The sequence below is a fragment of the Hypomesus nipponensis genome, chromosome 18, assembly GCF_054491055.1.
Source record: "Hypomesus nipponensis isolate SF chromosome 18, ASM5449105v1, whole genome shotgun sequence".
Taxonomy (NCBI): Eukaryota; Metazoa; Chordata; class Actinopteri; order Osmeriformes; family Osmeridae; genus Hypomesus; species Hypomesus nipponensis.
In genome coordinates, this window is record NC_140378.1 from 5,827,794 (window position 1) to 5,850,384 (window position 22,591).

At 48.5% G+C, this 22,591-nt stretch overlaps 1 protein-coding gene across 1 annotated transcript in view; it reads right to left on the reverse strand.

The window, feature by feature from the left end:
• The window catches only part of l1cama (L1 cell adhesion molecule, paralog a), a 43,505-nt gene extending 25,869 nt beyond the window's left edge, over positions 1 to 17,636 (reverse strand). Inside the window, 1 exon segment of the mRNA XM_084679133.1 lies at positions 17,495 to 17,636. The gene's annotated coding sequence lies outside the window, so the exon portion shown is untranslated.
• Positions 17,637 to 22,591: the final 4,955 nt, after the last annotated feature.

The following is a 22,591-nucleotide window of genomic DNA, read 5'->3' on the forward strand; positions in this document are numbered from 1 at the left end:
AGAGCCCGGCTACCTTTGATCAAATAAGTCCTATTCAGGAATTCTGTTTGTTTGTGTGTCCCTGTGTTTACGTGTTTGTACAGTATGTGTGTGTGTGTGTGTGTGTGTGTGTGTGCAACTTATGTCTACAAGGATGTGCGTGTGTGCATATCCCGTGTCCACATGGGTGCGTATCACTGTGTGTGTGTGTGTGTGTGTGTATCACTGTGTGTGTGTGTGTGTGCATGTCTGTGTGCCCCATCCTGGCCTCTCTTTAAATATTAACCACCTCCAGCTGTGAAGATGTGTAGGGGGAGAGGGGAGATGTAGGGGGAGAGGAGGGGGGGAATAAATGAATACAAGCCCCCCCTTAGGGTCTGTCTGTCTGGAAAATCAGGGGAGCGAAAGAGACAGAGCTTAGGACGGGAACCGGAGGAGGTAACGAAGAGAGAGAGAGAGAGAGAGAGAGAGAGAGAGAGAGAGAGAGAGAGAGAGAGAGAGAGAGAGAGAGAGAGAGAGAGAGAGAGAGAGAGAGAGACGGGAGAGCAGGACTCTTCGAGGGAATCACTCATGAGATGAAGACAGAAGCGAGGGATCACAGGGGTCAGCGGAAAAGTAAAGAGGCAAAGGGTGTGGGTCCCCCTGACCACCACATGTGTGTCAGAGTCATTCAGAGACCCCCCGTCAGGTTCATTATTTACCATCCTCTACATCCTGCCAGGACAGTTTGCCCTAAATTCACCCAAATTCATAATTCATGGACCCCTTCACCATACATGTGGTCTGGGCCCAGACTGATCACCCCTCCTATACCTGTCTGTGTCTGTCCGTCTGGCTCTCCTCTACCCTCCCTCCCTCCCTCCCTCCCTCCCTCCCTCCCTCCCTCCCTCCCTCCCTCCCTCCCTCCCTCCCTCCCTCCCTCCCTCCCTCCCTCCCTCCCTCCCTCCCTCCCTCCCTCCCTCCCTCCCTCCCTCCCTCCCTCCCTCCCTCCCTCCCTCCCTCCCTCCCTCCCTCCCTCCCTCTGTGTCGCTCTATGACAGTCATCCTTAATGCATGAGCCCATTGCAGTGAGCCTGGTCTCAGATTCACTCTGTCAGAACAGGAAAAAACACCTGGTAGAATAACACCACCAACTTCTTTCTGGAAGGAACTAGCCGTTGGACAGGGATTGTAGACACGTTTTGTTTTACGTGCTGTTCTCCCCCCCAAAAACCAACGTTGACAAGAGCCCATTGTAAGTTTATGCATGAATGTGAATATGGTTTTGCACTATTAGCACCTGACGAGTGCCTATTTTCTTGTCACTTTGTACCCATCTCTCTCTTTCAACTCCTTGGTACATGATGCTCGTCTAAAGGCCCACCCTCAATCATCTCCCCCATCACTCTCATTCCATTTTCATTGCCTGCACTCAACAGATTTATTTTCTCTCCCTCTCCAATTTAATAAACTCTCCCACTCTGCCTTAGATAAGAGGCAATATGGCCGATGAATTCAATATCTCCCAACATTATTGGAAGGAGGGCTTTCTGTTGAGCAGGGGGAAACCAATAACCCCTCTGTTTGTCTGGGCGTCCTGTAATGACATTGACACGAGGCTGTTGCACAGGGGAGCCAGTCGGGTCAAACGAGGATTAGGAACACAGGCGAGCAGACTCTCACATCCAGCTTCACTGCAACAAGTGAAGTAAGAACTCGACATGAGGAGTCACATAAGCTGCGCACGCGTAATTACACACTTGTAATTGGCATCGGCCTTATCAAAGAAATACATATGCTGCATCCTGTGTCACGTGTCCAGATTGGGGTGGAGAATGCTGGCTCGCTGTCGTTTTCCCTCCTCCTCTTCAGAAGCCCCTCGCTGCCCCCCTCCTCTCCTGTCAGGGGTTAAGGGTTAACATTGGAGCAACAAAAAGCTAGAGAATATAAAGGCTGTCGGTGGGGGCTAACGCCCACTCTCCACATCTCTGTTGCCATGACAACATGGTCTCCACACAGCCCCCCCCCCCCAACCCTACCCCCACCAGCACATACTAATTCAGTTATTAATACACATGTTCACGCACATGCACGCATCTAGTCCGGCTCACGCACACGCACACACACACACACACACACACGTAGGCACAACACACCCATACACACGCTCCACAGACCAACTGTCATGGACGCTCGTTATATTCTTCCTTTGAGCCGTCATACTGGGAGTCAAATGGTGAAGACAAACATGTCATGCCATTCTCCAATCTCACCACAGGACCCCCCCGTCCCCCCCACCCTCCTTCCCTTCACCACCTCCCCTCCACCCGCTCCCCCCCCGCGCGCCTATAGTTTATACTGCACAGGAAGCGGCCGGCAGCTTGATTTATTTATTGATGCTTTCTCTCCCCCCAGAAGCCACAACAGAGGGGGAGGAATGAAAGAAGTGGTGAATAATGAAAGCGAGGGAGGAGGGCTGGAGGAGGGGTGGACTCATTAAGACAACAGAGGGCCTTAAAGGAGAGGTGGAGGAAGGAGGGGTTGGAGGAGGGGGCAGCGAAGGAACACAGCGAGAGAGAGAGCGAGAGAGAGAGCAAGAGAGAGAGAGAGATGTAGAGGTGGAGGGTTGGCTAGAGAGATACAAAATGACAAAAAAGAAGAAGAAGAAGAAAAGTAGATTTGTATTGATTCCCAAACCCATGACAACCAATAGGGTGTAACAGGACAACAGGGTCGTGTGTGATGTGTGTATCATGTTCCCTTCATGACCCTGTCTGTCAGTAGATCTGCCACACTGTCAGCAGGTCAGCTAATCCTCAGTCAGCTAATGGAGTGTTCCTGGTGATGGAGACAAGCCTCCAATCGTTGTCAGTGCCAGGAGTGTGTGTGTGTGTGTAGCTAGCTGCTCACTCCAGCACTATTGATAAGATCATTGGTTATATAGGCTCCACTGTCAGTTACCCTGTCCTAGTCCGGGAAATCGGATACAATGTGTTTGTATGTGTGTTTTTTAAATTTTTTGGACTAAACACTGTGTGTGTGGCGCAAACACTGTGTGGAACATATGAGACGACGAGGAGCCAGAATGAAGTACACAGTCATTTCCAACACACACACACACACAGACACAGACACACACACACACACACACACACAGACACACACACACACACACACAGACACACACAAACACAGACACACACACACACACAGACACACAGACACACACACACACACACACACACACACAGACACACACACAGACACTTCCTTGCCTCTGGGTCTCGTTAGTTTCAGCAGCAGCTTCAACATGAGGACAAGAAGCCTGTGGCAGGATCTTACTAATTGCAGACACACCCGAGGTGCCTTGGAGATGATGCAACACGCGCACACACACACATAACATTGTAAACATCTTACATTGAATGGGTGCTGTTAATGTCACAGTAGCCACAGCTCCAGTTTAGTATGATTACAATGAGACATGCCTTGTACAGCTGTGGTTAATGATAAGTACAACACACACATACACACACACAGATCGTGTCAGGGCAATGACATGTGAACACTACCAAAGAGTCGGCCGTGGCAACATTAGCCTCAGCAAATAGGAACAATCACGACATTATGAAATTAAGCGGAAAACCCATTATGAGTGACCTTCTCCCTCTCTCCCCCCTCAGCCCATCCCTCTTTCCTCCCTCCCTTTCCAGGCCTGTTGTTCTCTGTTCTTGTTATCTCTCGCTCTCCTCCTCCTCCTCCTCCTCCGGACGATGAACAGACTCCTATTCTGGTTTGTTTCTTTCAGACGGTGTGTGACCTTCACTCCTGTTTCGAAAGATGAATTTATGGCTTGCAATGTGTGTGTGTGTGTGTGTGTGGGTGTGTGAATCCAGGTGTAAAGTATGTGTGCTGTGTGTATCCTGTTGGTGTGTGTGCTGTGTGGATGTGTGTGTGTGTGTGCGTTTTTCAGCTGAGCGTGTCTTCATATGTACAACCGTCAGTGTGAGATTCAAGAGAAATTACACCAGTGAGAGAGAAGAGGAGATGGAGAGAGGAAGAGAGGTCTACTGTACAGAGAGAGGGGAAAACAGCTGACATCAGTACCCTATCCTACAGAACACATTCACATAAACACACACACACACGCACATATACACACACACCATCAAGATGACAAGGGAGTCCTGTACTGTGGGAGTAACAGTAGACACACACCAGGGATGCAGGACCACACAAACACAGTTCTGCTGTTGACAACAACCGAATCAGGGATGCACAAAAACAAACAAACAAACAAACAAACAAACAAAAAAGGCACACTGGGTCCGAACACAGGCCCAGAGCAGCGCAGCAAATCAGTCAGCACAATTACAGGAGCGCTAAACCCTCAGCAGGTTCTGTTTAGTTAACGTATGCAGTATCAGGTACTCAGGTAGTGTTCAACTGGGAGTAAGAGAGGAAGTATTATGGTGCAGGGAAGTGGAGGGGGGAGGAGAGCTGTGAAGGAGGATGGAGATGTTTGTGTCTGTGTGTAGGTGTAGGTCAAAAGGTGTGTAAGAGGTGTGTGTATAGGTGGAATGTGTGTGTCCGGTACTGTTAATGCACAGCTGCTGTGTTTGTGTGGTATGTGTTTGCGTACAATGTGTGGTGTGTGTAGGTGCTGTGAGTGAGGGGCATATGTATAAGTGCCGGCGAGAGAGAGGTGTATGTATGGGTGCTGTGAGTGAGGGGCATGTGTGCATAGAGGCCGTCCGTCAGACAGGCAGTGGCAGGCAGTGAGGGATGGGTCCCCAGGGGTCAGGTGATAAGTGGCCTGTGACGCCCCCCAGCTCTCAGCTGCCACTGGCTCGTGTGACACGCAAGGCCTTGTGGGCCTCCGGAGGGACCGCCGGCACGCCACGCCCTGGGGGGAGGGGCTGGAGGCGAGGGGGAGGCGGTGTGACAAACAGTGCCCGTCGGAGCGTGACCAATGACCTCCAAGTCATAACCACAGGTCGCTCACGTGCACACCGCGCACACGCGCACACAACCCGGCGGGTTGCAGGGCGGGAGAAATGAGCCGATCACTCACACAGAAGGAGAGAGAGATAGAGAGAAGGAGAGAAAGAGAGATGAATCCTGCTGTCAGTGTCACAGCATGAAAAAATCACACTTGCTGTACAAGCCAGTGTGCCTTTGTGCTGTCCAGGAATATTTATCGACAGGATTGATGTGTTTTGGTCTCACTCCCACCCTCCTTATATTCATCCAATATTTCAAGGAGTTTCCTTTTCAAACACAATCTTCTCCTTCAGCTTGGTGCCAGAGCGCAAGTCCAAACATTGGCAAAGTCTCCCTAGGTTAGACCCAGTATTCCCTGTCAATTTCCCTCTTTCTCCCTCTCTCTCTCTCCCTCTCTCTATCCCTGCCTCTCTCCCTCCCTTCCGGTCTCCCTCCCTCTCTCCATCCTCAACTCATGATAATTAGTGGTTGGCAGGACAAGGTCAGACATGAGCTTTCCTACTGAATTTGCATTGGAAGCCCTGGTGGTTAAACGACTGTGAGAAAATGTGTGTGTGTGTGTGGGTGTGTGTGTGTTCACCCTGTGGGTTGGGCATGCACAGACATGCTCACCCTGACAATGATATAACGACGTAAAAAAGCACAAATCAGACATTACCCTATTTCACTCTCTACAACTCAATTTCACAATCAGACCAGTTTAACAAGTACGGAAAAGACACAAATGACCACAAATCCAATCCCTTCTGGATGGGAGACGTGCCAGGACCAGACAGGCTCGTAAGCTCAGAGACCCACGAGGAATAGAAGCTTTTTTTCATCATCCACTTTTCTGGAAACTCATTCTCCTTCCCCCATCATCGTCAAATAGTGATTAACCAGGTCAGACACTCCTTCTCTCTGGCCCCATTAAGTTTGGGCCCAAAGTTGCAGAAACAGCACTTATCCTCCGCTAGCGCGGCTCCTGATTGTATCAGAGAGACGGCAGGCAGGGAAGGAGGGATGGGCGGGGGGGGGGGAGGAGGATGAAAAGAGGTGAGGAGAAGTGGACCTCTGCGCTGCCAGTCTGGCTGTTGGTGTTTAGTGTCACAGGGGAGGGCGTGATGTTTGTGGAGGGGGTTAACGTCTATCTTCTGCCCTCATGTGAAACTAAAACCACTCTGCGTGGGGTTTGCCTCTCTGCCACTTACATTGTGTGAGACACACACACACACAGACACACACACACACACACAGACACACACACACACACACACAGACACACACACACACAGACACACAGACACACGCACACATAAATGGGGCACTAGGCTGGCGTTAGATCATATGGTTGGAGTAATTGTCTGACAGCTTATGTCAGTTTAAAAGGATTTGCCTGACATTCAAATAGAGTTGAGCTGAGGATAGAAAAATCCGGAAAGACACCAGACTTTGCATGTGAAACTAACAGAGCCCAAAAGCTGCTGGTTAGCTCATTCATAAGCAACACACAGATAATGTGTGTGTATGTGTGTGTTGGTTTACTCAGAGGGTGTAAGATCCCTATCACAATGTATGAGTCATTTTGTTTATTTTGTGTGGTGTGTGTGTGTGCATGTGTGTGCATGTGTGTGTGCATGTGGATTACTGCACTGTGTACCCGCTCTAGGTGTCAATAACACCCTCCCCTTCCTGTCCTCACCCGACAATCACCATGACAACCCCTGACTCCAGCCTAGCAGCTTGCAGCAATATTGCTCCCCTCCCCCCTCCTTCCATCCATCCTTCCATCTTTCTCCCATCCCCCACCCTGTCTTGTATCTCTCTCTCTCTCTTTCTCTCTCTCTTTCTCTCTCTCTGTCTCCGTCTCTCTCTCTCTTTCCTTCTCTCCCTCTCTGTCTACCTGCATTGTGTACCTTCACCTCTCCTCTTAGTTCCCATCTCTCTCTTTTTTTCATCCTCTCCGTTCTCTCTGAAGAGGAAGGGCTTCTCTCTCGTTCCGTGTCCGTCTGAACGTCTCTGCTGTTTCCCACCTACCTCTCACTCTCTCTTTATCACTCCCGCTCTCTCTCTTTTTCAACCCCCTACTGCAAAGCCTCTTGCTCCTCATGTCCGCCCCTATGGTATAGCCCCTCCCCTCTCCCTTCACCCTCCATCACCTTTCTATCGTGAAGTGCAGCATATGGATTTTCCTCAGATATATATATATATATATATATATATATATATATATATATATATATACATATATATATTCCACCACAATCCATTTGATTACATTTTTATAATAATCACACAGTCAGGTGAGGTATCAGTGTCCATCAAACCTCATTACGTCGTTTCAAGACGCTCTAGTCAGTAAAAAACACTTCCTCCAGTTAAAAAAGTGCCTGTGGCAGAATCTGGACCTGCGGGCAGATGCCTGAGTACCATGCTCAGTACTCACTACTCTGATCTCATCTGCTGTCATTATCACCGCTCCGAACGGGGAACCACATGTGATCGCTGGCTGTAGGGGTGGCGTGGCTCCAGTCCATTTGAGGCGTGGCACGCCGTCATCCCCCCCCAGGGAGGGGGCGGTCCTCCATCAAAGCGCCCACGTTATCTACAGCTCGCAGCCCGGCCTGACCGCCTTGGTCCGGGCACATCCCGCTTCGCAGGCGACATTTAGCTACAGAGAACGCCTTTCGCTGTTGTGGCGAGATCAAGGACGTGACATTTGGCACAACTAGTCCGCCTTTCATTTCAATACGGATCCTAATGGAAGGGTGACCAAGCTGAGACAGAGTGGAGACGTTTCTGTCATGTGTGTGTGTGTGTGTGTGTGTAGTCTTTCTGTCGGCCTGTCTGTCTTCCTTCATACGTCGCTACCAATCTTCCAGCCTCTACGCCTATCTGCCTCCCTGTCTGTCTGTCAGCCCGTCTGTCTCTCTGTCTTCGAATGTCAGTCAGACACAGTGGGCATTGAGTCCTTTCTGCAACCATCCCAAGTGGGATGCGGCGATTAAGCGCCCCGTGTATTGCTCTCTATAATATCGACTGCCTCCATCGTTTTCACCGTGTGTCTGGTCCGGTCTGCCCCTCACATCCCCGCCCCTTCTCTCTTCCTGATCCCTTCTTCCTCTTTCTCTTCCTCCATACTCTTCAGAGTATGGAGTCCATTCACCGCTTTCCACTACTGCCCCCCCTCCTCCCCCTCCCCCCCCCCTCCTCCTCCTCCTCCTCCTCCTCCTCCTCCTCCTCCCCCCCTCCCCCCCCCCTCCCCCTCCTCCTCCTCCTCCTCCTCCTCCTCCTCCTCCTCCTCCTCCTCCTCTCTTCTGCTTGGCTTTTCTCACGACAGGAGAGGCTGAGGAGGAGCTGCAGGAGAGAGGCTCGGGGAAACAAGGGAAGAGACTGAAGGCAGAGGGAGCAGATGGAGGAAAGGAGGCCGAGAGGGGAACAGAAGGAGAGAGAGCGAGAGAAGAGCGAGCGAGATTGAGTTGGATGGGGGGGGGGGGGGGGGGGGGTTTAGAGGAATCTCTGACCTTTCCCCGAGGCTGGTGGACCAGTTGATGAGCCTGAGACAGAGAACTGGGCTGACAAGGTCTGGCACTCACCACACACACACCACAGACACACACACTCTGCACACACACGCATGGGAGGCCATCCAGCAGTGCACACACATGCAAGCATTCACCCGGTCACAGAGAGCATCTCATTCAAACACACAGCCATGGGTGACGAGGGGTGAGAGAGTGTGCGTGCGTGTTTACGATGTCATAAGCCCGTGGCATGATGGTTTATAACCTGATCATCATGTCATAATTGCCTCGAACCATGCTGATCCTGCTAGTCATGCATTGACCACACAAAGAGCAGGTCAGCAACCTACGGCACTGCACTGCTAGGCAACAGCTGGCGCATGCCAAGTGATCCACGGAACCTATATAGGTAATAGCATTAGCGACAAGCTAATAACACAGTGCTAAGAGCACTTCCCAAGCCCGGGTCAAAGCCACTGGGACGAACCCGAGCCATGGAATTAACAGAAAGACCTAGTCTGGTTACAGTTGTTTAGTGAGAGAGTGGGAGATAAACAGAGAGAGAGAGAGAGAGAGAGAGAGAGAGAGAGAGAGAGAGAGAGAGAGAGAGAGAGAGAGAGAGAGGAAAGACTGATATCAGGTATAGAGTAACACCAGATAATTTAGCTATGAGTATTCAACATCAGAACACTTGATTGCCTGCAGTGCAGTGCCTTGTTAAAGATACAGTATCTGTCTGCTGGAAGACAAGATGTCCCTGTTGTATCATTACAGTTACAAAGTAAGCAGTATACTGTTGGAGGATGTACAACAGTGTGTGTGTGTGTGTGTGTATGTGTGTTATATGGCAGGTGTGCATGCGGGGTTTGTCTGTGTGCTGTGACATTTCAGTAGCTCCAGGGATCCCCCATGTTCTCTCTCTCACACACTCTCAGACACTTCTATCATCTCTATCTCTCTGTCTTTTTCCAAGAGCAGCCTCAGTTCCTAATAATGCAGTCATCGCTAAAAGGTTAGTCATAATAGACCCCCATTCTATAGTTGAATGACACACGCACGCACGCGCACCCACACACAAACACACACACACACACACACACACACACACACACACACACACACACACACACACACACACTCACACACACACACACCCCTCTCAGCCATGGCACCCAACCCCACCCATTAGCCTGAGGGGAGTGGGGAAGTGGGGGGGGGCCTAACAGTATAATTACCTCATTAAGCGTGTTAGTGATGTCATGACCGTCTGTCTAGTCTCCTTTCATTCAGGCCAGTCTCCCCCCCTCACTTACATACATTCTAGCTCTAGATTTCCCTCTTTTTTTTTTACCCTTCTTCCTCCTACCATGCCCTCCTCCCCCAGCTGCACTCCAGTGTCCCTCCCTCCCTCCCTCCCTCCCTCCCTCCCTCCCTCCCTCCCTCCCTCCCTCCCTCCCTCCCTCCCTCCCTCCCTCCCTCCCTCCCTCCCTCCCTCCCTCCCTCCCTCCCTCCCTCCCTCCCTCCCTCCCTCCCTCCCTCCCTCCCTCCCTCCGTCCTCCCCTCTCCTCTCCCACCATGTGTCCTCTCTCCTCTGGGAGCTTCTCTCCTCTCTCCTTCTCCTCCCCGTCCACTCTTTGACCCTCACTACAAGTGTGCACTTATACAGACAAAGACATACACAAATAAACATCTCCACACGTGCCCAGGCATGCACACACACACACACACACACACACAAACACGCACACACACACACACACACATACACACACAAACACACACGCACACATGGCACACACACACACACATACACACACACAGGAGGGTCCAGTTTTCCTTCCCTCTTTCCGTTCTGCTGAGTTTGCCTGCTCAAGAGATCAGGACTGATGCAAACAGACAGTTTTATAGGTGGATACATCGCCTCATTATTTCTACAACAACCCCCTTACACACACACCCTATTGCACTTGCTCCAACTACACACACATACCCACACACATTGGAATTCTAGGGGGCCACCCACAAATACTGTTCAACAATCAACTAACATACAAGTGAAGGAGCTGAACGCAAAACACAATGATGAAGATGAAAATGATGATCCAAGCTCAGGTGGGTGGTTGTGCAGTGTGTGTCTACGTAAGGTGGGCGACCTCCTTACCTTTGGTATTTACAGTATGATGAGGACAGAGACAGAGAGCGACAGAGAGACATAGAGACAGAGAGAGACAGAGAGAGAGAGAGAGAGAGAGAGAGAGAGAGAGAGAGAGAGAGAGAGAGAGAGAGAGAGAGAGACAGAGAGAGAGAGAGAGAGAGAGGCAGACAACACAGCATGCTGAAGTGCATTATATAAATGTCATGCATTTTCCCGGCTACAGTACATCAGGTTCAAAGTCCTTCTCAGATAAATATATTGTGGCTTTTCCAAAGAGGAGGAGTATGTAACATAGAGGAAGACTGTAGGATGGTATTATCCACACATGTAGGCTGTAGTTGTGTCTAGAGAAGTACACTGTCCTATGGTATGGTAAAGTATAGTTTAGTATAGTATATCATTTGAACCTCCTACACTCAACCCACAATAGTCAGACATGACAAATATTTTGCAGAAAACTTGTATGCATCCAAGTGAGACTGATTACCTAATAGTGTAGTATGTATGAACAGTTATAGGCCAGTATAGGCTAAATGTGAGAAGCTGCTAAAAACTGCAGCATCTGGATTTGGGAAATTCCTACTGTGCCTTTCCCTAAGCCTCGCTACCCCCCTGCGATGGTAGTGATGATGCTGAGATTCTTTGTGTGAGTGCGTGCGTGTGTGAAAAATGGGAATGGCACAGTAGGTGAGATTAAATTAGGCCAGTGTATGGGGATTACATCCACTACAGAATAGATCCCCTCCCACACGCGCAGTAATCCAACACTAATGAATATATCATGGTTGACACAGCGTTTATGACGACTGGTGGGAGGGAGAAAAAAAAACACTGTCACACGATAGAGAGATGAAACGTTGACAGCTAGGTTTGTATTCTAGCAAAGACTCAGGAAGCAGCGGCGTTTCTACTACCTCTTATCTGCCTCTACTGCCTCTAATCTGACGTGGCAGAACAAGGAGGAAGCTGGAACATAACTGCACCCATGGAAATGCCAATATCAATTTGACGCGCAGCGACAGAATAAGATAAATTGTCCTCTCGTTCACTTTCCAGTCACTTCTACCGCAGAGGCTGGTTCGCTGGGAGAGCTAGAGAGACAGAGGACTACTAGATGGTGTGGAGTGCGAAATAATTGGTGTCCGCTATTCAGAAAAGCAATCATATGATATGTCATTCTATATTTCTATGAATAACGTGAGGCGAAGGGGCTGCATGATTTTTAAAGACATTCTCTCCTTTTTTTCCGCTGTTTCTCTTTCTCTTTTTGCAAGAAAAAAAAAACTGGAAGACACACTTGACATTTGACCTCACTTCACACATTTCTTACCCCGTAGAGACGAATCACCATGACAGTGAAGACATACTTGATGTTTGCATGGCGAAGTCACTGTCAGACATCCCATGCTAATGTGTACACAGTAAACCTGGATGGAGAATTTCAGTAGGGATAGCTGTAAATGCCAAGAATTAGTCAACATCACTAATTGTAAAACAGTCATGACTTCTTTTCACCGTCACTTGACAGTGACGCACACACGTAGACTGCCTACAGAAGACAGTCACTTTCTTGACAGTCAACACACAAACACGCCACACACACACAAATTTGTGAGGTCTTTGTGAACTGTACCACACAGAGGAGTGATTGAGAGATATTTTTGGTCATTGATTTGGTCAATAAAGCGTCTTTCATAAGGCTTGACCCGAGGAGGATGGGAAGAGGGGGAATTCTTTGTAACTCGTAGACAGATATAATTGTGGCAGGGGTGACAGGGCGAGAGGGGGGAAGTGGTCAGTGTCTCTGAAAGGCGGACACAGAGTCTCTCTCCGTTTCACTCCACTCCGTCGTTATCCTCTCATCTACACAGGCCTGTCTTCTGACTTATCCCTGGCTCCAGTGGTCCACGCCTCCTTTCATCGAGTCCCACTGAAACCGTTTTGTTCACAAAGCGAAAATATACTAATGAATGGTCATTTCCCCTTTTATTACGTTTCACACCAAAAGCTTTTTTTCTGCATATTTCCAACTGGTTCTTTGTGTGACCGCAGCTGCAGGGTCCAACAAGTCAAATGAATGGACTCCATGCTCAGATAATGCAATGATATAGATTAAGAATCATACGTTTTACGAGGTTGCACTTTCATCACTTTTTTGAGACAATCTCATAGCCTCCCAAGGCTCCCTAATGAAATTCACTCTAATAAGAAAATTCAAGCATATCAAATTAATTGAATCATTATTTGTACCCCCGCTCCTCCATCACCAGGGTCAATTATATAAATGACTTCTCTTGATTGGTTGTTGTCTCAAAAGGGAGGTTTCTGGGAAGTCCTATAAAAAAATTCAAGCATCCATTATTCTGATTAGGAGTCTGGAGGTTTGTTTTGGTTTGCTGCAGGAACAGAATGCGACGACTGAAACCCAATTTTTCAGGTACACGGAGGCGGTGGAAAGATGAAGAGATGGAGGCTGAGAAAGACCAGGACAGAGAGAAAGTGAGAAGAAATGATGAGAGGAGTTTTGAAGTGTGCTCCAGATCTGAGGGGAGGGATCATTTTCTGTTAGCGATGTCTGGTGACTTCAAAGCAGAAAGAAGGCTCTAAACATACAATACATACCATCTATATTGTCTCCCTCCATCATACTCCTGATTGAAACCCCTGCTTTCTCTTTGATCACAATCCCAAAAAACACCCAACTGCCTTTACAACCTGGCCTATCACACCTCGTCCTCTCCATTCTGTTCTTCTTCATTTGTTCTTTAAATCCGTTTATATTGATGTTTCTGTCCCTCTCCATGTACATCATGTCAGTCAGAGCCCCATTTGACACACCCTTTCCCCTCATCCTCCTCCTCCTCCTCCATTTTCCTCCTCCTCCTCCTCCTCCTCTTCCTCCTCCTCCTCCTCCTCCCCCTCCTCCTCCTCCTCCTCCTCCTCCTCCTCCTCCTCCTCCTCCTCCTCCTCCTCTTCCTCCTCCTCTTCCTCCTCCTCTTCCTCCTCCTCCTCCTCCTCCTCCTCCTCTTCCTCCTCCTCCTCCTCCTCCTCCTCCTCCTCCTCCTCCCCTTTTATCCCTCTCCCTCTGTGTGCCTCTAATCATGTCTTCCTGGCTGGCTTGTCGATCCATCTGACCCCTTCTGTCCCTAAATCACTCTAACGTATTCTCCACCCCACCCCGACACATGTCAGCGTGCCCCCCACCCCCACCCCGCCCACTTTACACCTCCGCTGGCCCCATCTGCAGAATCTAAATCATATGATGGCTGCTGCAACACGAGAAGGACACACACATTTATATTCACTCACATACAGAGACACACTCTCTCTCTCTCTCTCTCTCTCTCTCTCTCTCTCTCTCTCTCTCTCTCCCTCTCACACACACACACACACACACATTCTGCAGAGTGCTTAGACACGTTGATGACCTGTATGCTTCCCAATGTTAGTTTTCACCCGGGGAAGGGCGACGCCTGTGCTAAAGGAGGAATGAAGCGAGTGCAGGAAAAGCTCAAAACATTGAAAAACAGCCTTCATGAACATTTCTATTGAAGATCCTGCTCTTTATGTCAATTCTAAACTTGCTCCTCTACCTTTAAAGGAAGTTTTCCCCAAGTGACCCATAGGTGGAAAGCTTTGATCTGGAGATAAGGCTTGAAAACAAGACACTGAGGGTATCTGTAGACCTGTGTTTATTATCCTAAAAGAATGTGTGTGTTAGTACAGTGAAGTATATGTGTGTGTGTGTTTTTGAAGACTAGCTTTGACTGGCACTGAGGGCCTAAGGCCATAACAGGTGGTAGAGAGTGTCTGGTGTAACTCTGTTGTTCCCTGGAGTTGGTACTAACTGTCAGATTGAGAGCAGGTAGGGCTTCTTTGACAAAACACACACACACTTCTTGTTCACACAGAACGCAACTAGATGGAAGGAAAGGAGCCAAAGCCAAGCCACAATAATCTCGTACAAAATACAGTCATTGTGCAAAAACATTGCCTATGAATTGTAAGCGTATGACTCTTTGATTGGTTGAACACAATTATTAATTGGAATATGTGTGATTACATATCATGTAACAAACTCATACTCTTCTTCTTCCTCTCCTCTCCTTATCCTGATTCTCTTTTTTCCTTTTTTTCCCGGCTGCGATCTTCACAGCCCATCCTCCCTGTGACCTTGCCCTCTCCCCCTTCTGTTCCTCTCCCTCTCTCTAGATAGAGTCTACAGTCACACACAATCCATCGAGCAGCACATATAGAACTGTACATCTGGGGGCTTTGCCATAGAAATGACTCTCTGTCTTGTACAGTACTCGCTCTCTCCTAACCCCCTTCTCTCTCCTCCTCTCTCTTCTCTCTCCTTCTCACTCTCACTTTCTAATTCTCTTTATCCCCCATCCCTCTTATAAATCACCTGGGCCATCCATCCTTCTGTTAGAGCAGCTCAATTAAACTGGAAGCATCAGAGAGAGAGAGAGAGAGAGAGAGAGAGAGAGAGAGAGAGAGAGAGAGAGAGAGAGAGAGAGAGAGAGAGAGAGAGAGAGAGAGAGAGAGAGAGAGAGAGAGAGAGAGAGAGGGGGAGGGGCACAGGGAGATTACATTTTGTGCCATAGCCAAGGTAATCATTTTCCTCCTGCAATTTCCCCAAGAACAACTCTGGGACCAGCTTCTGTAACACGTCCTCGGTCTCCCCGAAGCAAGCTCCGGTTCTCGGCAGCAAACAGCAGTCCACTTTGCTGTTGCATTAAACAGCATGATAATGTTGCAGCAGTCTCATGAGGATCCTGCTCCCCCCCCCCGCTCGCTCACACGCAGGAGCACGCGCACGCATGCCTTTACACACTAATGCTTGCACACACTCCAGTGACAGGAAGGAAGATTGATCTTGATCTATTGAGTGTGTGTGTGTGCGTGGTGTGTGTGAAGTGCAGTATGTTTATGGATGTCGTACAGATGGTAACCAGTCATTGTCAGGCGTGTCTGTGGCCCGGCTCTGCTGGGACAGGCTGCAGGCTACTGGACCACAGAGAGGAGGAGAGGAGGGTATTCTCTCCCACCACTGGCTGTCGACACACACACACACACACACACACAAACAACACCAGCGGACATGCAGGGCGTTTGTCAACTGCACTGACAATTCTATCTATGACAATGTTTCAGTTCCCGAAGTAATTGATTTGCTCCATACAGGGAGCCAGATGTGTGGTGGGAGGTGGTGGATACTGTGCTGGCACCAGGCCAGGTGTGCCCCCCACCTCCATCTGCGACTACGCGGTCGGTGTGGATCGCCGCCCCACCCATATTTTCCATCTTCTATGGCTGTCTTTTCTTTCTCTCCCTCCCCCTCTCTCCCTGTCTCCTTCCCCCTCTCTCCCTCCTGTCTCCTGTTGATACCTCTCTCTTCCCCTCCCTCTCTCCCTGTCTCTTGATACCTCTCTCCTTGGGTCCCTGCGGACCAGAGGAAGCTGGAGGTTGTCTGCAGAGACCTGTCCCAGATCTGTCCCTGTCTCCCTCAGAGCCTGCAGCACAACTGGACCACACACAAGACCACACTGGACCAGACCAGATTGGACCAGACCTGGTTAGCCCAAACCAGACCAGGCAGAACAGAAACTAACTGTACCAGGCTGGATTAGACCAGACCAGATCAAGTTGAGTCGAGCCAAGCGAAGTCAGACCAGGTTATTGCCAAGTTCGACCAGGTTATGCCAGGTTAGACCAGGTTATTGCCAGGTTCGACCAGGTTATGCCAGGTTAGACCAGGTTATTGCCAGGTTCGACCAGGCTAAACCAGACAGTCCAGGAGAGAACAGAACAGAAGCAGCTCTCTCTCTCTTTGCCGTAGACTCAACCTAACCCCCATAACACTTGATACCACACAATGCAATCAACAGCCAGAGTTAACAACATTATAGCACTGAGCTCCGCGGTGGGGGAGGAAAGGACGTTGAAAGAGAAAGAAAAAAATGTAAATGTATTAATGTAGCAAGAAAGAGGGAAAGAGGTCAAAATAACCATTCAGTACGTGTGCGAGGAAATGTTGAAATTGGCGCTATTCACAAATCAACCAGAGAAAACATATTAGCATTAAAAACATGTTTTCTCATTATAGAGAGCTATTAATTTAATAAAACCAGATCAATAAAGATCAATAAAATCTAACTAACAAGGAAAACAATTATAAAAATTGACCACCACAAAACAAAAAAACGAGAAAAGACAAACCAATTAAATGTTATGTCTTGCCAAGAATCCTTAAAAAGTAGAGATTACATTCAATATTAATACCAAGCAAGACCCTGTTGCATGCCTTGCCAAGACTGTGCTCTCAGCAGAGTGAACACAGACGTGAAAAAAGAGAATTTCACAAATACACTAACAACTAAACCAAGTCATCCTGACTTTTGGATGTATTTGGTCTAATTAGAGCTAAAGAGCTCAACATGTATATCAGTAAAACAGCATAGAAAGGCCAGAAGACCAAATTAACCAAAAAGAGTGAGTTGCTCCATTTTCTATTTTAAAAATAATGTCAACGGACCAGGACTAAGTTACACTGCTTGGACAATTAAGTTCATTTTCAAAACCACTCATAAACTACACACACATGCCAGAAAACACAAACAAGCATGACATGAACAGTAAATGCATACATCCATGGAGCCTACTTTTACAGGCTACCATCTTGTGCTGCTTGAGTTAAGCTGCAGATGTGACCAAAGGTGTGTTGCCACAGTCCTCCACAATCCCCAACATCTCTGCCCCCCAACCCACACACACACATGCACACACGCACACACACAATTAATGCTCCTTATTAGCAAGCTTTCTTGTTAACGACAAACTCTGTCATCCCTCATTCTTTCTTCCTCACCTCTCCACAGGTTTTTAAAGATGGCCTCTGGGATTATTCTTTTCCTCTGGGCGACTCCCCGCGTCCACCTTTCTTTCCTCTTATCTTCAGTTCTTCCTCCCTTTTCTTCCTCCTCTCTATCAAATTGATTGTGCCCTCTCCTCTCTGCTGATGCTGCAGTGATAGAAAAACACACCCTCTTCACGGCCGCGCTCTTTCTCCCCCTCCCATTCCCTCCCTCCAACCCCTCCTTGCCAGGCTCTGATTGGCTGGCTGCTGGAGGTGACATCACCCTTTTTCTCTGCCTTTGCCGCTCCCCATCCTGTTCCCTCCCTCCCTCCCTCTCTCTCTCTCTCTCTCTCTCTCTCTCTCTCTCTCTCTCTCTCTCTCTCTCTCTCTGTCTCTCTCTCTGTCTCTCTCTCTCTCTGAGGAATCTGACCATTCCTTTATTGTCTTGCCCCCTCCTTCCTCTCTCTTCATTCCCCCGGTGCACCCCCCCTCCCCTCCATCCATCCCTCCCTTCTCTTCTTCATGCAGTATACAACCTCTGTCTCTCTGTCTCTCTCTCTTTCTCTCTCTAGCTGGCTGGGATTAGCAGGGCCAGGTTCCAGCAGTTGCAGCAGCCAGACAGAGCAGTTAGCATAGCTCAGTTTAGCTTCTTCCTATATGCTGCCGTACAGTGCCAGTACAACACACTCATTAGCACATATAGTTTATAGCCATAGCTGTCTTAACCTGTCCCCAAATCACTGAGTGTTGAAGCTCATAGCTTGTACAGGTAATGTGAATGAGTCTTTATGATAGTGGTAATGATCTATATGGATTAACGAGCCCACATGATCTCACATATTCAATGGAGACTGTCACTAGGACACGGTATCTATGGGGCTTCCATTAATAACTGGTGTGTAATCATAAGAATCGCTGGCGTTCACACACGTTACGTAACATGGCGCATGTGAAAATGATCCCTGACGTCTTTCATGTGTGCTGGGGCGGGGGGTGGGGGGAGGGGTGGTGGTGGTGGTGGTGGTGGGGGGGGGGGGTGTCAGGAACAGGAAAATGCAGAAAAACACTGATAATAAGGAAATGTGGCATCATCTTGAGTAGGAGGCTGGCTGTGTGTCTGTGACATGATAACAGAGATGGCGGGGCGATAGTGATGGTGATAGCGGCACCATGACGGACACCTGGAGCGCTGCTCGCAGACCGTCTGGAGGGCTGACGCCATGAGCTGCCACTGAACACACTGCTCTCTCTTTAGTCCTGGAGAAAGAGTTTGATGACAACACCACCAAACTGGACATTCAAATCAACCCTATCCGATCAGAACCCGTTAAAATATGTGCAAGAGCATGAAATAAAGAAAGTTGCAAAAAAGTGAAGGAATAAAATACAACAGCATAAATGTACCCACATCGACCCACATTCCTCAAAACCTGCCGTGGGATTGAGCAATCCAGTCCTGTCTCATTGAACTGGATTGTTAGGCAAAGCACCTCTGTATCTATGCTCCCTGGTCACTTCCGCTTTACCAACACTTATCCTGCACTCAAGCAGGTACATCTCTCTCTGGCCACCCCAAAAGCCCTCACCTCCTGTGGCCGCCATGCTTCCAGTTCTCAGCTGCCAATGACTGGAACAAATGACAAAACCCCTGAAATTGGAGAGCCTTATTCCTCTTCATGCTTAAAAACAACGTCTGTCAGAGCCACTGGCCTTTCATAGTACGTGTTAGTTCTCCTCCATTATGCCCACATTTGTCCCTGCACATAGCCGTGCCTACTTATTTCTGTAATGCCATGGCAGACTTGCATTTTTAATCTGCACTGCTCCTTTTACTTTACAGTATAATGCCCTGTACTGCATTTTACAATTTTAGCGTGTCTTTCTCGCACATCTGTAATCTTGGCATAATTTTTGCCTTATCTGTATATAGATTATGTCCTGTTTTTATTTTATTCAATCCCTACCTCATTTTGTATTTTGTGCCTTGTATTTTTGTGTAAGTATATGCTGTCTTGCACATTTGTGCTTTATTTTGGCCAGGTCACCCCAAATGAGAATATGTTCTCAATCGGCTCACCTGGTGAAATAAAGGTTAAATCTCGTCTCGAAATAAATAAATAAATCAACTGGCCAGTTGTTGGCTGTGCCACCCCAGCACAGCACAGCTCAGCACAGCTCAATGTGAGGGTGGCAGCGTGCCCCTCTGCCAACACTGCCACCAGAACACTCCAGACAAAGACTGGACGAGGCCAGCGGAGCCAAGCAGGACGGATGATTGATGACAGACACGCACACAAAGGGCCAGGTGAAACATCTGGACGCCAGCCATGTGACTCTGGGAGCAGACTGGGAGGCTGAGAGAAAGGTTCTAACACGTCAAGTTCACAGCAGAACCAGGAAACGTAAGGTTCTACATAGTCCTGGACGTGCTACGACGGACAAGAATAACGTTAGAGTGAGGTTAGAGTTTGGTAAGCTGAAGTCCACAGCTGATTGGAAGTGCAACAGCAGCCAGAGGAAGGGCTGAACCTAAGACACAACTTAGCTCCTTATTAAGACCTTGCTGTTAAACCTCAGTCAAATCTAACATGCAATATTTAGCAGCTTAAGGGGACAGAGTGGACCAAAGAATGTGTGCGAAGCTTGTACGAGGCACTGTTTAGAGGGATCAATAGTGTTAATGTGTCCCTCGGATGTCTCTCTATCTCTCTCTCTCTCTGCTTCCTTCCACTGATACACAGGGAACATACTCTTCAACTACCACTCAAACTGGATTGTCCAATCACACACCATTTCCGCGCCTAGTCATTTGCTCAATAAGGATGGGGTGAAACACATTAAATAGGGGCACGGTTGAAATTATTTTATCCGTACTTGTTTTTAATCCATTCTCTGTTGCTCAATTCGCCTATCCATCTTTGACCATCCCTCTTTCGACAGAGCAAGTGTGTATGACGTCTTTTGTTCTCTTCTCCTGTTCTCTTACCTCACCTACTCTCTCCTTCTGAGTTTACTGTAAGTGAGTTACTGGCAAGTGGAGGGGTAGATGATATATGAGAGCGAGGGGGGTATGGAGGGATTGAGAAAGGGAGAGGGTAGGAGTGAACAACTTGAACACTGGGGATGCAAGAAAAAGAGGATGCTGTCAGCAGAATATATGAAGGAGAGAGACAGCAGAGAGAGGAGAGTGTGTGTGTGACAGAGAGAGAGAGAGAGAGAGAGAGAGAGAGAGAGAGAGAGAGAGAGAGAGAGAGAGAGAGAGAGAGAGAGAGAGAGAGAGAGAGAGAGTGAGAGAGAGAGAGAGAGAGAGAGAGAGAGACAGAGAGAGAGAGACAACACCATTAGTCTAAAAAGCAACTAAGACAAACGAGTACATAGGAAGCAGACTGGTGGCTCAGAAAGACAGGAAGAGGAGAGAAGGAATAATGAGCTGGATGGACTGGTAGACTGAAAGGGAGAGGACTATTCTGGAAGCTCTGTACCATAGAGAACCTTATACAGAAAGGAAGAGTTTGTGTGCTTGCGTGTGTTCACCACAGATTGTGAAAAACAAGACATCTTCCGGTAAATAAAGATAAAAAAACAGAACGACAGCTAAGATCACTTCTGCCCCATTTCATCTCTTTTATCCCATATTGGCTGATAGAGACACGGAGACGGAAAGATCAATAGTTGGGCGCAGAAAGAAAGACAGACAGAGAGAAACAGAGACAGACAGAGAGAGAAAGCGAGAGAAAGAGACTGAGAAAAAGAGAGTGAGAGAAAGAGAGACAGAGACTGAGAGAGAGGAGCTAAAGAAAAAGGCAAAGAAAAAGAGAAAAAAAGAGAGGAAGACAAAGAGATGGGGAGGGGAGCGGCCTTCCCCAGTCAGGCTGGTGTCTCCGAGAGCTTGGTCTGAATATTATCTCTCCAGCTGAAGCAGGTCTGGTCTGGTCTGAGCAGGGCAGCTTTTTGCTGCTGCGCCTCATTGGTCCATTGATCCAGTTAAACTCATTATGGTCTGTAAGGTCGCCCAGCCGACTCTGACCTGGCGTTAATCACTCGCTAATTGATGGGAAATGACTCTGATTGAGTTTCAACCTCATGGTCCGAGTGCTGTGGCGGGCGCACGTCCATCTGACAGACATGACCAGACCCTCGCCGAGGCATCCGATCAGCCGGGGTTACAGGCGAGCACATATCTGAGCTCAATCTCAATCGCTGCCTGACATTCCGTTCTGAAAAAAGAGAGGCTTGGAGGGAGGAGAGGGATTGACAAAAGTGACGTTACTGAAAGGAGTTATAAGATATCAGGGGTGCCGATGGTTGCAAATGGTTGACATGCAAAAAGGAAGGGGTTTTGCATCAGCATTTGTCGACTTCTGCAAATGACTTTGCCTGGCTGCCCTTAGAGGATAGCCACATGGTTGCTAACTCCTTCCCAGGCTTAAAACCTAGAGGGTCCAGACATCCAGGACGATATCGGAAGTCTGTTAGCAACACGACCAAATCAGTGCAACATTAAACATCCGGCCTAAAGAAGGAAACAAGTAACGATCTATAATCCTTTCTTCCTGCCTGGATCCAGAGCTGTATACCTATGTATCACTGTGAGGTCCCAGATGCCCACTATGCCCACACTATGCCCACACTATGCCCACTGCTGGGCCAGGCAAGGATGGGGGTGTAGGGGATGGGTTTATGTCCCTGTGGGGAGGTGAGGGAGGCCTGGGGATGAAAGATAGAGGGCTTGTTCGTAGGTAAACCCAGTCTAACCTTTCGAGTAGACAGACTGTCACTCTGCATTTGCATTGTGATGCCTCTCTCTATGGGGAGTGTGCGAGAGAGAGAGAGAGAGAGAGAGAGAGAGAGAGAGAGAGAGAGAGAGAGAGAGAGAGAGAGAGAGAGAGAGAGAGAGAGAGAGAGAGAGAGGTCGTGTGCGTGTATAACTTATGGGGCCGTCTCTTACCTGGGCTTATTGACCAGCTGAGCCCAGTAGTGGCCCAGAAGAACATTTATCTCCCTGAGGACGATCCCACCAATTCCATTCACACGCCGTCCTCCTCATATCAGATCACTGACAAAAACCCTCAACCTGTGAGCACATAGAAGAAACACCATAAAACACTT